Source organism: Gavia stellata, chromosome 6, assembly GCF_030936135.1.
Source record: "Gavia stellata isolate bGavSte3 chromosome 6, bGavSte3.hap2, whole genome shotgun sequence".
Lineage (NCBI taxonomy): Eukaryota > Metazoa > Chordata > Aves > Gaviiformes > Gaviidae > Gavia > Gavia stellata.
Genome location: NC_082599.1, coordinates 14,550,747 through 14,566,105, shown reverse-complemented (window position 1 = coordinate 14,566,105; position 15,359 = coordinate 14,550,747). Strand labels below are relative to the sequence as shown.

General features: G+C 40.8%; 1 non-coding gene across 1 annotated transcript; it reads left to right on the top strand.

Moving 5' to 3' along the window:
- The first annotated feature begins 13,485 nt into the window (after positions 1 to 13,485).
- TRNAG-UCC (transfer RNA glycine (anticodon UCC)) lies at positions 13,486 to 13,557 on the top strand. Its single transcript has one exon. It is a non-coding gene; the product is annotated as a tRNA-Gly (tRNA).
- The last annotated feature ends 1,802 nt before the right edge of the window (positions 13,558 to 15,359 follow it).

Below are 15,359 nucleotides of genomic sequence, written 5' to 3'. Positions count from 1 at the left end.
GGTTGCTCAAGTCTTTAACCAGTCAGGTTTGAAAACACCCAAGCATAGAAATTGCAGAACCTCACTGGGCAACCTGTTTCTCTATTCAATTATCTTCTTCGGGAAAAGAGTTTCCCTGTACCGAGACTGAGCTCACTTATTTCAATTTCTGCCTATTGTCTCTTGACCTTCCACCATAGAGCACTGTAGGCCAACTCCACCTTCTCATAGAACTTCCCTAGGTACCGAGGGAAGACTGCTTTTGGGTCTCCCCCAAACCTCCCTTCTCCAGACAGACCACTCCCAGCTCCCTCAGCTTCTTTGCATAGGGTAAATGCTCCAGCCCCAACTGCCTTGGTGGCTTTTGCTGTATTCACTCCAGTTTGTTAATCTTTCCTGTAATGGGAGGCTAAAACTGGATGTAGTATCTAGATGTGGTCTAATGATAGCTTAGCAGATGGGATGATCCCTTTCCTCTGTCTCCTGACCATGACTTGTTCACTCAGCCCAGGACACTGTCAACCCTTGTTGTTCCCATCAGGCTCCAGGCCTCTTCCCACAGATGTGCTCCCTGGCCACCCCAGCTGACTCCTGTAACACTGCAAGGGGCTCCTCCTTTCCCCGTGATGGACTGGGTATTGGTCCTGGCTGAATTTCATAAGGCTCCTGTTGACCCATTCCTCTAGCCTGTTCAGGTTCTTCTGGATGGCAGCTCTGCCCTCGAGTATATTGCCTTGTAACCCAGTTGAGTGTCACCTGCAAACTTGGTCAGAGTGCACTCACTTGCCTTCTCCAGAATGGAGAAGGCATCTATACAGAGCCTATCAGAGCTCTATATGGAGCACACTCACTTGCCATCGTCCTCTTAAAGATGTTAAGAACAGGATAGACCCCTGTGATACTCCACTTGTTACCAACCTCCATTAACCACTGCCCTCTGAGGCTCACTATCTAACCAGTTTTTTATTCATGCAGTTGTCCACCCACCCAAACTGTAAAATCCCACTTTCAGTACAAGAATATTGTGAAAGATTATGTGGGAGGGTTGGTCAGGCATGACTTACCCTCAGTAACCAGCATGGTTACCAAGTGGACTGTTTCTGATCACCTTCTTCTCACCCATGTGCCCAGAAATGTGCTCTAAGAGGACTTCTCCACAATTTTCCCAAGGACTGAAATAAGGCTGACCAGCCTGTAGTTCCCTAGATTGTCCTTTTGATCTTTTGTGAAAAGGGAGTAACAAAAGGCAACCTTCTGTGTTCTTCACAATCTTTCAAAGATGTTAGAGGGCAGCCTTGCACATCAGCCAGTTCTTCCAGCACCATTGGATGCATCCTGGCAGGTTCTGTGGACATATATGGGTTGAATTCTCCAAACAGTCTTTGACTCCATCCTCATCCATTCTTGGTAGTTTTCCTCCTTGAGCCTCACCTCTAAGCATGGAGGCATGGGAGACCTTGCTGGGGAAGTCTAAGACAAAGAAGATACTGAGTACCTCAGCCTTATTTGTGTCTGCTGTCACTAAATCACCTGCTCCATTCAGTGATATGCACCCATTTCCTTTGTCCAGCCTTTTACTGTGAACATGGTGGTAGAAGTTCTCATTCATGATATCCGTGAAAGTTTCAAATGTATTTGAGCTTTGACTTTCCTAACACCACCCCTACACATCCAGGAATTGTTTCTAAATTAGTCCTTTATAGCTTATCCCTGCTTCTTCCTTTATGTTGCCTCTTTGCATTGGATCTCCATCATGATCCTCCTTCATTTGATCATGAAGGTGTCTGGAATCTGTATTTCCCACATCACAAGAAATCTTTCCAACCTCTAGTTCATGGGGAAGCCTAACAATACATATTTCATTTCCTAAGTTTTCTTTTCATTTTATTCTGTCATTCTTACTGTTTGTCATGTTTTCTTTTATATTTCTTCAGGTTTTAGGAGCAAAGCTTGAATGTGTCAGAGAAGCATTTCAAGTGTGTTAGAAAAATCATTGTAGAGAAGCTGCTTCACTCTAATGTTCTTGAAATACCTCTTTTTTCAGAATTATCTCCTTTGTAGAAGATTTACTTTTATCCAGGGTTTGAGTCCTAGACATTTCTTTCCCTTACATCCTTTTTTTGGTGGTTTATCTCTAAGACATTAGATAAACAATGTTTCTTTCATTAGACTTCCTTTTGTTTCCAGAAGGACGAAGGAATTCACTGAAGCAAAGGTCAGATGAGACAGAAGGTCTCTATCTGATTTTTAAAACTAAGTCTTTCTAGGAGAGAGGATAAGGTTTCCCACTAAAGCATGATTTTCAGAATGTGTTGGGCACCTGCAGCTCCCACTAACTTAAGAGGAATATGTACATACTAGGCATCTCTGAAAAATTAGCACAGTGCCCTTCCATTGCACTTCTCCAGTCTGTGCCAAACACAACAGGAACCCAATGGGAGTAAAAGGATTTATTCTGAAACAGGTGCACATATGGATTCATGGGGAAAAAAAGGGTATGTCTGTCTTAGCATAACATGCTTGCTCACTTGATATTTCATTTAATCCTGTGTTAACTGTTCCTTCCATATGACCAACTTGCTGGTTATGGCTTATTTGGCAAAACTACAATAGATACTATGAAATGGAGACAGAGTGAAAAAATGTATGGAGGGAGTTAAAACTACATAACATTGATTAAAACCAAACAACCTATACAATGTAGGACAGAAAAATAAAGTACTGTGAAGACATTTTAGTTTGTTGACAGCTTACAAAGGAATCATGCAGTGCTTCTGAATCTTTGTAAGGAATTATCCTAAACATGAGACATACTTGTCCTTAAGATGGAAACTTTAGGCAAAGAAAACCTTTGATAGCATGAAAAGTCATGAGAATTTGTTGGCTTGGCATTCACGAACAGAACTGCAGAACCTACACTGAGTGTAAAACAGCAAAGAAAAGAAAGAAAGTTCCACACAGCACTCAGATAGCACATCCTGCCAAAATAAGCATGGCAAAGGGGGGGTCTTTGGAGAGAAGTGGCTACAGTATCTCTTTTAATAGTAATTAACTTGACATGCAAGGCATAAAGACTTTCAGAATACTGTCCTTAACATTATTAGTCATGTGATACGCTACCCAATTAAAATTCCTGATATTCACTACTAGTAGGACTGTGTAGAAAATAATCTTTTCATCTGGGGCTTTTGTGAGACTTAGTACGTTTGAAAGTCAAGAGACGCTGGCAAAAGGCATCAGTGTGAGAATGTAGTGCACATCTTCAGTTAACACAGTCATGAGACCCATGTATTTCCTTCATATTGCATTGTGTGGAGACACAAAGATAGCAGAAATGTTAAGTTTTTAGAGAGACTAAGCTTGGTATGATAGAGCAATTCAGCAAAGGGAAAATCTGGTATGATGACTTGCCAGACCTTGTCTGAACTTGTCTTGGTCTGTTTTGAGTGTTTTTCCTCCTTTTTAAGCTGTAGCATCTTTCTAATGACCAGATGTCTTATTTCCTGATTTGTTTAACTTGTGCTTATCTTTGAATAATATTATGCAATGTAATTGTAATTTTTCTATAGGTAGTTTTAACAAGTAATTTTTCTTTGCAGAACAAAATATGTGACTCCAGCATAATAATGCAGTGTTAGAGCTATACAAGTGAGGTGTGATGGCAATGGGAATGCAGGATGCCGTATGGAGGAGAAGGAGTACAGGGTGGTAAAAGACAGGGCACAGAATAACACTGGAGACCCCCGGGATACAAAAGCTCCACAATGGTCAGTTAAATAAATGCAAACCTGGAAGCTGAGCAAAATTGGTTTAGGGGTAGCAAAGAGAATAAAGAATAAGGATCTGAGGTTAGTAAAACATAGCTTTATTACTAAACTCGGGTATAATGTGAAGAAAGAACAAGGTATGACAATGTATAATCTATAAAAATGTATAAAAATGTCCCCACCTGGAGTCTAGGGGAAGGTGAAAGAAACCATTCGCAACATACTGCTCCCAGCAAAGGAAAAGAAGAAATCCCATCAACAATATCACTCTCATCAGGGATGCTGTTGACTCACTGCAACTGTCTTATTCTTTCTGAGGAAGATTGGCTCTGTTGGCCTTAGGATAGAGAGCTGTGGTGGAAAAGTGCATATCCAGAGAAAAAAGTGTAGAAAACTAGGAAGTTCTGTGTAACAATTTTTAATGGTATTATTAATGACATTTGATTTCTATTAAGTAGCGAATTGGAATAGAAGAATGTTCAATATTTGATGAATTTGGTGAATGTTAATAACGATAGCTTTTTTGTATTTTAGCTAGATTTTCACAGAATCATTAAGGTTGGAAAAGACCTATAAGATCATCAAGTCCAACCATTAACCCAACACCACCATGCTCACTAAACCGTGTCCTGAAGTGCCACATCTACGTGTTTTTTGGACACCTTCAGTGATGGTGACTCCACCACAGAATCACAGAGTGATGGGGTTGGAAGGGACCTCTGGAGATCATCTAGTCCAACCCCCCCACCAGAGAAGGTTCATCTAGAGCAGATTGCACAGGAATGTCTCCAGGCGAGTTTTGAATATCTCCAGAGAAGGAGACTCCACAACCTCTCTGGGCAGCCTGTTCCAGTGCTCTGCCACCCTCAAGGTAAAGAAGTTCCTCCTCATGTTTAGATGGAACTTCCTATGATCAAGTTTGTGCCCGTTACCGCTTGTCCTGTCACTGGGCACCACTGAAAAAAGACTGGCCCCATCCTCCTGGCACCCACCCATTAAGTATTTATAAGCATTAATAAGATCCCCTCTCAGTCTTCTCTTCTCCAGACTAAAAAGACCCAAGTCCTTCGGCTTTTCCTCATAAGAAAGATGTTCCAGTCCCCTAATCATCTTTGTAGCCCTTTGCTGTACCCTCTCCAGCAGTTCCCTGTCCTTCTTGAACCGGGGAGCCCAGAACTGGACACAGTACTCCAGATGTGGCCTCAGCAGGGCAGAGTAGAGGGGGAGGATAACCTCCCTCGACCTGCTTGCCACACTCTTCTTGATGCACCCCAGGATGCCATTGGCCTTCTTGGCCACAAGGGCACATTGCTGGCTCAATTCACCACCTCCCTGGATAGCCTGTTCCAATGCTTCACCACTCTCTCAGTAAAGAAATTTTTCCTAATATCCAGCCTGAACCTCCCCTGGCACAACTTGAGGCCATTGCCTCTCGTTCTGTCACTAGTTACATGGGAGAAGAGACCAACACCCACCCCTCTACAGCCCCCTTTCAGGTAACTGTAGAGAGCGATAAGGTCTCCCCTCAGCCTCCTCTGCTGCAGACTGAACAACCCCAGCTCTTTCAGCCGCTCTTCATCAGACTTGTGCTCCAGACCCCTCACCAGCTTCGTCGCCCTTCTCTGGACACACTCCAGAACCTCAATGTCCTTCTTGTAGTGAGGGGCCCAAAAATGAACACGGTATTCGAGGTACGGCCTCACTAGTTTCGAGTACATGGGCGCGATCACCTCCCTACTCCTGCTGGCCACACTATTTCTCACACAAGCCAGGATGCCATTGGCCTTCTTGGCCACCTGGGCACACTGCTGGCTCATATTCAGCCGGGTGTCGATCAACACCCCCAGGTCCTTTTCTGCGGGGGAGCTTTCCAGCTGCTTGTCCCCTGTACAAGCCTGTAACATTGCATGGGGCTGTTGTGGCCAAAGTGCAAGAACCGGCACGTGGCCTTGTTGAATCTCCTACAATTGGCCTCAGCCCATCGATCCAGCCTGTCCAGATTCCTCTGTAGACCCTTCTGACCCTTGAGCAGATCAACACTCCCACCCAACCTGGTGTTGTCTGCAAACATTACTGAGGGAGCACTCAATCCCCTCATCCAGATCATCAATAAATATATTAAACAAGACTGGTCCCAGTACCGAGCCCTGGGGAGCACCGCTTGTGACTGGCCGCCAACTGGATTTCACTCCATTCACCACAACTCTCTGGGCTCGGCCATCCAGCCAGTTTTTTACCCAGTGAAGAGTGCACCTGTCTAATCTACGAACCACCAGCTTCTCCAGGAGAATACTGTGGGAGACAGTGTCAAAGGCTTTACTAAAGTCCAGGTAGACAACATCCACAGCCTTTCCCTCGTCCACTAGGCAGGTCACCTGGTCATAGAAGGAGATCAGGTTGGTCAAGCAGGACCTGCCTTTCATGAACCCGTGCTGGCTGGGCCTGATCCCTTGGTTGTCCCGCATGTGCCCTGTGAGCACCCTCAAGATGAACCTTTTAGTAGGGCTAACAATAAATTCTTGGATTAACATATATGGTATTCTCCCCTTTTTACCCATAAGCAGAGTTAGAAAGTAACAAATAAAAAATTAGATAATGGTGACTTAAATCTATTGTATAACATCGGATCTGCGGAAACTGTATATCTGCTTTTAGTCAAAGCAAATGCAGGTCAACTTGATTTGCAGTGAATATGAATTTTACTCCACTGTGCGATTTGCTTTTGCAGATCATGGCCAGTTCATGAAGGACGAACAAACAATTCTACAGCTCAGCTGTTGTCTGAAAACTTGGTGAATCACAGTAGCTGGTGGATTAGGTAGCAAAATTATCAAATTCTAGACCAAATCATAACAAAAGAAAGATAAGAAAAGGTATCCAATATACCTAAATCTGTTCTAAAAAGCATTTACAGTTAATCCAATGGAATGTTGGTATGACTTGTAATGTAATTTAATTTTTAGACAATAAAATTCCAATTTAAGAAATATACAAGAGTGTCTACAGAAAGTTTTGATTAAAATAATGTAATTATCAGTATACAAAGCTACATTAGCTTAACCAATTCTCAGAGCAGCTCTGCCATACTTCAGATGCAGAGTATTGACAGCTGAAAAACTTTAATTCCAAATTAACTTGCACAGAAGTTGACAGTGAGATAATAAAAGGCATGAATTATGAGTTATAAAATTACAGTTTTGCACTTATGTTTATAAATGCAGTCTTAGTCCATCCCAACTAACAGAGTTAAGACAGAACTGTAAGAGAGGTTTTCCTGAATTGCAGCAAGAATTTCAAACAATAAAATCTTTTCCCTCCAAAATGAATAAGTATTTGGAAACCAACATTTTTTTCTAGAAAGCTTCCCCAGCAAAATGCCTGAAACTGACAGTCCTGACTAGGAATGGGTTATATGATCCAATGCACATGTTAAACCTCAGAACAAAAGTCATTAAAAAGGCCTAGCACAGAGAAATACCCACAATCACCTTAAATAGTGCACCCCATTTCCATAGAAGTCAATTTCTACATTGAAGTGCAAGAATCAAGTGGCTTAATTGCTCATTTGTCTGTAAGCCTGTGGGATAGAGAATGTTAGTTTATTTAATGCATAAATACTCCAGAGTAATTTCCCCCATATTTATTTTCCACTGGTGCATCAATCATATTTATTTGACAGGGTTCTGGAAAGCGTAACCTTTCGGACTGACCGTAAAAAATGAAATATGCCAAACTTTTCAGAAGGTGATGGGAAAAAAAGAAATCCCTACACAACTAAACATAAGTACCATGTTATACATACTTCCATGCACATATTTCCCTAAAGAGGCAGAAGTCATTCAGTAATTCCCTACTAGTCCCTTTCAACTCCCAGAAAGATGGAGATGGAGTAGAGCAGAATCTTAGACTCCAGATTACTGTACATTATATATCCAACATTATATAGCAAAGATAAATTGTATAGCAAAGATAAAGAAAAAGATAAATTATTGCTGTGGCCAAAATCAAGCAGGATAACCTAGTCTAAAACAAAAGCAGAAACTTTCCCCTCCAAGAGATAGTAAGAAAGAAAGGGATAAAATAAATTGACAAAATAAATCTGAATCTTTGTCCATGGAGTCTGAATCCTTCTGCTACTAAAAAAATAAATTCCTATTCTCAATCAGGTGTTTGTATTCAGCCTTCACAGACAAATCTTCCAGTGATGCCTTCCGACATTAGGTGGAGGCTGTGGGTGTGCCTTGCCTTGCTTAAAAACATGCTAAGAAAGCAGTCTGAAGAAAGGAGGAATGGGAGTGAAGAACAGGAGTGTGCTGGAGGGTAAAAAAAAAAAGGAAAAATACCCTACTGAATCTTTGGGCTTCCTTAATCATATATGATGCTAAACTATGTACATGATGTCTACATTTTCAGTCTGTAGAAATAAAGAGGTCCTTTTACCACTCTTCTCAATTACCGTATCTACATATCTGATCATCTAGAACAGATATTGTTATGGAAAGGGGTACAAGTATAAAGGTGAAAGTGTCTGAAGTCTACCTACTTAAGGACTTCAGATCTGGCTAATAAATCTGGAATAGTGACAGAAGCCTGTGTAGCTGCCTTCTTGAATCAGCCACATGAATTCAAAGAAAAAAAAAACTTGTTTTTTAATAATCCTCTTTGTTTGGGCTTGGATTTTTTGAAATGTTTGTTTGCGTTCTCATCAAATGGAACAAATACAGTGACTTCTGTTTCCTTGGGGCACCATAGAGAGACAGTAAAATTCTTGCTGATTGAATAGCTCATGTCTAAATATTAAATAATTTCTGAGGCATGCATTGTGTTCATCCTGAAAACACCTAAATCACTGTTGAATGTCTTGTGTCTGGTCTGCACAAAAAATCATCAGTGTCCATACATTAATGAACCTCAAACTTTGTCTTCCCTGATGATATTCCCATTCTCAAAATAACATAACTGCCAATAAAACAATGTAGGCTGAGATAAAATGAGAGAAAATGAGAGAAATTTAAAAATGTTTAGGTTATATGAATGCCACCTTGTGTAAAACTTTTAAGTTTGAGCTAACCACTTCATGTTTTTAACATCAATAGAAAGAAAAAGGTCCTTTCAGAAGGTGATTCACCAGCTTATTTTAGACACTTATCCCAGGCTGAGATGAATCACCCTCTGAAGGTGCCCGTGTTCATTTCTACATAGCATCCCAGCTTCTGAAGTCAAGTGAATGCATGAAAAAAATCTCAGTTCAGATTTTCATTTAACTTCCTATCCCCTGATAATTCAAAGAAAAGCTAAAGAGCAAACCAATAATAGCTAAGGAATTATTTAAGATTTTTTAAACAATTGTTTATGATTTTGGGGACAGTTGCCTGGTTTTCAGGTGATTTCATCATTGGGATGGCTAGAAGGAAGCTGACTGGCGAGTTCTTTATTTTAGCTGTACTATACCAGCTTTGTAGGGTCTCCACTGCATCCAGGACAGTGAGCCCTCCTTAACACTAAGAATCGTATTTCTTGGGAAAGTTGATTTTATTTTTTCGAGTTAACAGCTTACTATTAATTATAGTATTATGAATTTTACATACACCAGAGAAAGAATCTTATTGCTTGCCATTAAATTTCTGTTAGTTATTGGTAGAGACAAGAATACTTAATTTAGTCTTGATGTTAATTCTAGATGTTAATAAAAAAAAAGACTCAGTAATCATCACGAGAAATGACAGAATTATTAACATTTTCTATTAAATCCAGAATCGTGTCATTTTATTAACTAGAGAAAGCATGACTGTTAGAAATGAAAAAACAACGAAGCTAAGAAGTGTTACAAATACTAAAAAATATTTGCAAGACTTCTTGATGAAGAGCAACAAGTCAAGAATTTTGAAATGCTATGTTCATAATCCATTTTAAAGTATTCATAAATTTGAGTTGTTATCTTCTTTGATAAAGATAAACATGTGTCTACATTTGTGTTATCTTTATTGCATGTTAAGGACTGACCACTCAAGGAGACTGACCTTGACACGACAAAGTATATAACTATGTGAATACTTTGATTGGAGAACAGCATTTGGCTGAAGTCAGTATCTAAGACATTTAGGTTATATAAAAAATAAAGAATAGTAATAATAAGAAAAATAGATAAGATTTTAAAGCAAGAGGCTCATGAAGGTTATTAATCTTTTAATTTAACTTGTACTTGGCTTATCTGAAGTAAATTGCTTCTAAAAACTTTTTTTTTTCTTTTGGTGTATTAGGTCTAAATACATAAAGCTCTCAAATAGCTTCCAAATGATCATGTGTCTGTAATATTATTATGCCATTATTTGCCTAACATATTTTAGGCATTTTTCTTTTCTAAAACTTAGATGCCTTTTATTTTGAATATTTAATACTGTTTCTTTACTGGAGCAGTTCATAAAACTTGTGATGGGTAATAGACAGCTTCTGTTCAGATGGCAGAACTAAAGTGTTCTGAAATCTTTTGGGATATGTTCTTCTTCTAATTTTTAACCTTTTGCTCTGATACTGACTAAGGAATCCATTGGACCTACAGTATAAGCATATTATCCTTCCAGGCCAACTAAACCGAGATCTATACTCCGGGGAGAAGCTTATTGCCAGAAAACTGGACAAATTCAGTGTTGGTTAAACCTACGTTTTATTTTTTATGTTTGAATAGCTTCTAGATTTCTACAGGCTGTGGATCTGCGGCACCTCAATTACACAATTAGCTGAGGCCTTGCACTGTAAACAAAAAGCATATGTAGCCTGCCCAGATCCTCAGCAATAGCAGAGGTCACTAGCAGTGAGCAAGACATGTCCTTTGCCAGAGAAGCAACGTTGCTGCACCTGCACTGAGCAGTCTTTGAAACAAGGGTTAATTGAGAGGTTAGTGTGATGATGCACTAAGTAGTTGAAGATGATATTGCAGCAAAAACAGTCACATATGCAACTAATTTCGTGTAAACCCAAACAAAGAAAACCTTTAATAAGAAAGCAGAGAGCATGTTATTACGTGTGTGGTAGGAATCCTTTTAATTATGCCACAGTAAAGTACTTCCTCTCTACTACATGCAGTAGACTCATAGTCAACAGATGTGTTGCCTAGTGAATTAAAACCAGATTAGGGAAGGCTACCATTTCACGTTCATCTTGTTCTGATAAGACATAATAAGGGTTAATTTGATCTGTTTGTTCATCAAGTGCTACTGGAATCTGTGTACATATGTGTGTGTGAGAGAGAGAGAGAAAACAAGAAATAATCAGGACAAATTTCTTGCAGAGCCCCTGATTTGGCAGTGTGTGTGTATTGTCTGAATATACAAGAGTTACTGAAGTTAAGGAGGCTTTGCATTGGAACACTGGGGTCAGATTTCAACGGATTTCCAGGTGCCTACAGATGTTCAGAAGTGTTTCTCAAATTCCTTAAGCACGATAATACTGCTCTGGCTTTGGGAATGCGGCCCTCTGAGTTTATCTGCAACTTTGGGTGCTTAAATTCTTTAGGAACCTCGTGCGTGTTTAAGCAGCTTTATGAACTGAGACCCAGGCGGCTGCCGTTCACAAAGCTCCCTTTAGCCCGTCCCACTTCTCTGTCCTGTTCTGCCCAACCAGTTCAGCTTCCAGCTTTCTCAGAGCAGGCAATCCTCATCCAGCGCTTTTCCTGTATTCAAAGGAGGTCCATCTCTCTTCCCAGTTCTACCACACAGTTTTAAAATCACCCTCTTCACTCTGTATTGCCTTAAAATATGGGATGGCGAGATAGCAAAGAAGACATAGTTAAGGCTACAACTTTAAGAAAGAGAAATATATCATTCTTAGTAAGAAAAACATCCACACTTCCTCCAGACTGACTTCTTTACTAAGGGTATTCGAGTTTCCTAAATGGTAAGGTAATGATTTTCAAATGGTAGTCCACATCTTTTCAGGTTCCATGGAATATTTCTGCAGGGAAGTGTTTAAAGAATAGCCTTTTGCGATGATTGTTAAACCATGCTCTTCAGTAATGTTGGAAGCAACTGTTGCTAGGCTTAAATTTATTATCCATACCTTTGCAGTTTTACTAGAAAATATTTATGGTGTCTACAGATTAGAAGAAAAACATTAAAATAATTACAATAAGGTATGTTTTTTTCGGAAGTGATTATGATTAGTGAGTTTGATGTGTCCCACGGTATCATCTTTTGAATCATTAGCCTACTGGCTCAGGGCCAAGGCCCCATGTAAAAGGATTCCATGAGTGCACAGAAAATCTGGTGCCAAAAGGAATGGTTTGCTGTGCATGCACCGTATGACTGAAGTGTGTGTTTCCAAAGCAATACATGTACAGTGCATGTCACATAAAGTGAAAATAGGCTCTACATCATTCAGCAGAGCCCTCTTAACTTGTTCTGTTAAGTCTTAGTTATAAATACACTTAACAGTATGCAATCACAACCTATTTGCAGAGCTTTCCAAATAGGATCCTGGCTGGTTTTGCTGGTTTTTAAAGTAAACTGTGAGGAGAAAATGCGAGAAGACTTGATATCCTTATTATGGTGTAACTGCGCTCTGTAGACTTTTCTCTAAGGTTGCATAAAATTTCACTAATACAAACACTAGACGATTCTGGGTAAAACGGCCAGAGTACGCACAGGACTGGGGGACCTGCTATGGACCTATTCATTCCTCAGATGCAGGCAAAGTGACAGAAAGGGTCAGGAATCAGGAGATCGATGGATGTCTGACCCATATTAGGCCTTACAACTTTTCTGAGAACCATTGCAGTAAGCTTAAGACTGAGGACTTGAGACTGAAAGAGACCTGAAGGTCTCTTTATTAAGGAACTGAGAGCTGGCACTGAATGTTTTCATCCATAAGCTTGCTGAGAAAACCTATATATTCCTGCATGTTAAGAACCAGATCTGTCTGTAAACAGGACATTCTCAGAAGAGAAATCACAGATGCCCTAGAATGCCCTGGATTATTCATAGGATATCCTCACAGCATGTGAGTTTTGAGAATTTGTCCCTCTAAAGTAGTTTGTTGGCTCTATCCACTGTAATAGAAAAACTTTCATCATACATTATGTCATAAAAATTTACTTAAGTTTGAGATTAAAAATTTCAAAACTTGTGTTTCAGATAATCCCCTTTCAAATATCAACCTTCTGTAAATCTATTCAGTTTATTTTCAGCTATATTTTCCATGTGATCCTGTGTTTCTTTGGATGATACTGAGAAGAGAGTAGAAGCAGTAGCTGAGGGAAAGGAAAACATACGACATTCATTACAATTTTTTCCACCTAACTTTCAAACATGAAAGAAAAAGCTCATCATAGTTTAATGTTAATGCTGACAAGAGTATTTCTTTTACTAAAAATGGTGAAATGAGGATGCTTGTTTGATCAGACTGGAACTGTTGGCTGGCCTTTTTTCCAATTGTGCTATTATCTGCAGTGCTGTTTCTGAAGGTTTTAGTCCTTTTATTTGGAATTTCTTTTAAACAAATCAGGACGTTGGAAATATTTCAGTGAATGATGCCATAATTTTTTTCATTGTTAAAAAAGAAACCAAAAAAGAGAAGAAAAAAGTTTTCTAGTAGCCTTGGCAGCTGTGGAGAAAACTTGAATGTTTCCATCAGTAGTCTTTTTTTGTGCTTGTGGTGAGCAGTTAGTAAGCCCTGTGGTTAAACCAGGAATGGATGGAAACTAGAAGAGAAGGAAGAATTCAGCCACAAGAGCTGTTGTAACAGAGCGTTGGTGGTATAGTGGTGAGCATAGCTGCCTTCCAAGCAGTTGACCCGGGTTCGATTCCCGGCCAACGCAGTTCTCATTTTTGACACCTGTTTCAGGGGAGCAGCTGGTACGCCAGTGGGTGGTGCTGCCGTCCAGGGGGACCTCGACAGACTGGAGGGAGAAATGGGTCAGGAACCTCGTGATGTTTAACAAGGAGAGGAGAGTAAAGTCCTGCCCCTGGGGAGATGCAACCCCCACGTGCAGGGGGCCTCCCTGGAAAGCAGATTGGCAGAAAAGGATCATCTGGGGCTCCTCCTGGACAGCAAGTTGAACGTGAGCCAGCAATGTGCCCTTGCAGCAAAGAAGGCGAAGGGTCTCCTGGGCTGCAGCAGTCAGAGTATTTCCAGTAGGTCGAGGGAGGAGGTGATCTTTCCCTTCTACTCAGCACTAGTAAGGCTGCACCTGGAACAGTGCCTGTGTCCAGTTCTGGGCTTCCTAGCACTGGAGAAGCACGGGCATACTGGAGAGAGTCCAGTGAAGGGCCACAAGGATGGTTAAAGTGCTGGAGCATTTCTACTATGAGGAAAGACTGAGAGAGCTGTTTAGCCTGGAGAAGAGAAGGCTCAGGGGGGAAATCTCATTAATGTATATAAACAGCTGAAGGGGAAAGTGCAAAGAGGATGGAGCCAGGCTCTTTTCAGTCATGCCCAGTGACAGGACCAGAGGCAATGGGCGCAAACTAAAAAATGGAGGGCTCCCTCTGAACACCAGGAAACACTTTTTTACTGTGAGGGTGACTGAGCACTGGCACAGGTTGCCCAGAGAGGTTGTGGAGTCTCCACCTTTGGAGATACTCAAAAGCTGTCTGGACACGGTCCTGGACAACTGGCTCTAGGTGTCTCTGCTTGAGCAGGGGGGTTGGACCAGACGACCTTCAGAGGTCCCTTCCAACCTCAACCATCCTGTGATTCTACGATTCTGTGCGTCAAGCCAAGGACTCAGGCCAAGGCAAGAACTGAGGGCAGAGGACCTATACAAGATTTTAGCTGTTTCTCTAGGAGTAGGCATGGCACCAGGAGCTGGGCTGAGAGACAAGGCAGACAAAGGAAGAAGTGTTACTCCAGCAGAGCTGGAGGAACGCATACAAGCTATGGTTCACTACAGAGCCAGTAGTTAGTGCCTTCAGGAGCCATCAGATACATCAAAGTCTAGGGTTAAGTACCTCCCAGGAAGCCCTACTGTCTGAGTGCCCCTCCAGGTCTCTGAGCAATTGGCAAGTGCCAACCAATCTTGGTGATGCAATTAATCACTCTCAGTCCCATGGCTCAGGATCCTGTTGTACCTGAAACCTGACTCTTGACAACTATTTTAGAGAAAAAGTTCTATCCCAAAGTAATTTTGAAAATAATTTGTATTATATTTCCAAATCCTGTTTATATGACAATTGCAGACAGGACCTACTCACATGACAGGCTACAGTATATGGAAGAATATTCGATTATACTGAATGTTTCTTTCTTCTGTTTCAGTCTCTTTTTTTTTTTCTTTTTTTCTCAAGAGGGATAAAACACTCTCAAAGGTTCATAACAATCAAAAGAAGGAAAGGGCTAAAGGAGCTGAGGTAGCCCAGTGAGAAGTTCTAGCCATTTGCACTTCATAGCTAACTAAGAATGGGTAATGACTAGAGTTCCTAGGAGGAGTGGAGAAAGGGAGATACAGGCTGTGAAAATGTAGTTGAAATGCACTGGATAGATTTACAAAAGGCTGATATTTGAAAGAGCATCAAATCCTCTGTCCTTCTGGAAAAGAAGAGGCTCTGAAAGCAGTGGGTGGGTGCTATGCCAGCAGGAGGCAATGGATTGAAAATCAGACCAGAGGGGATTTACCTGCTC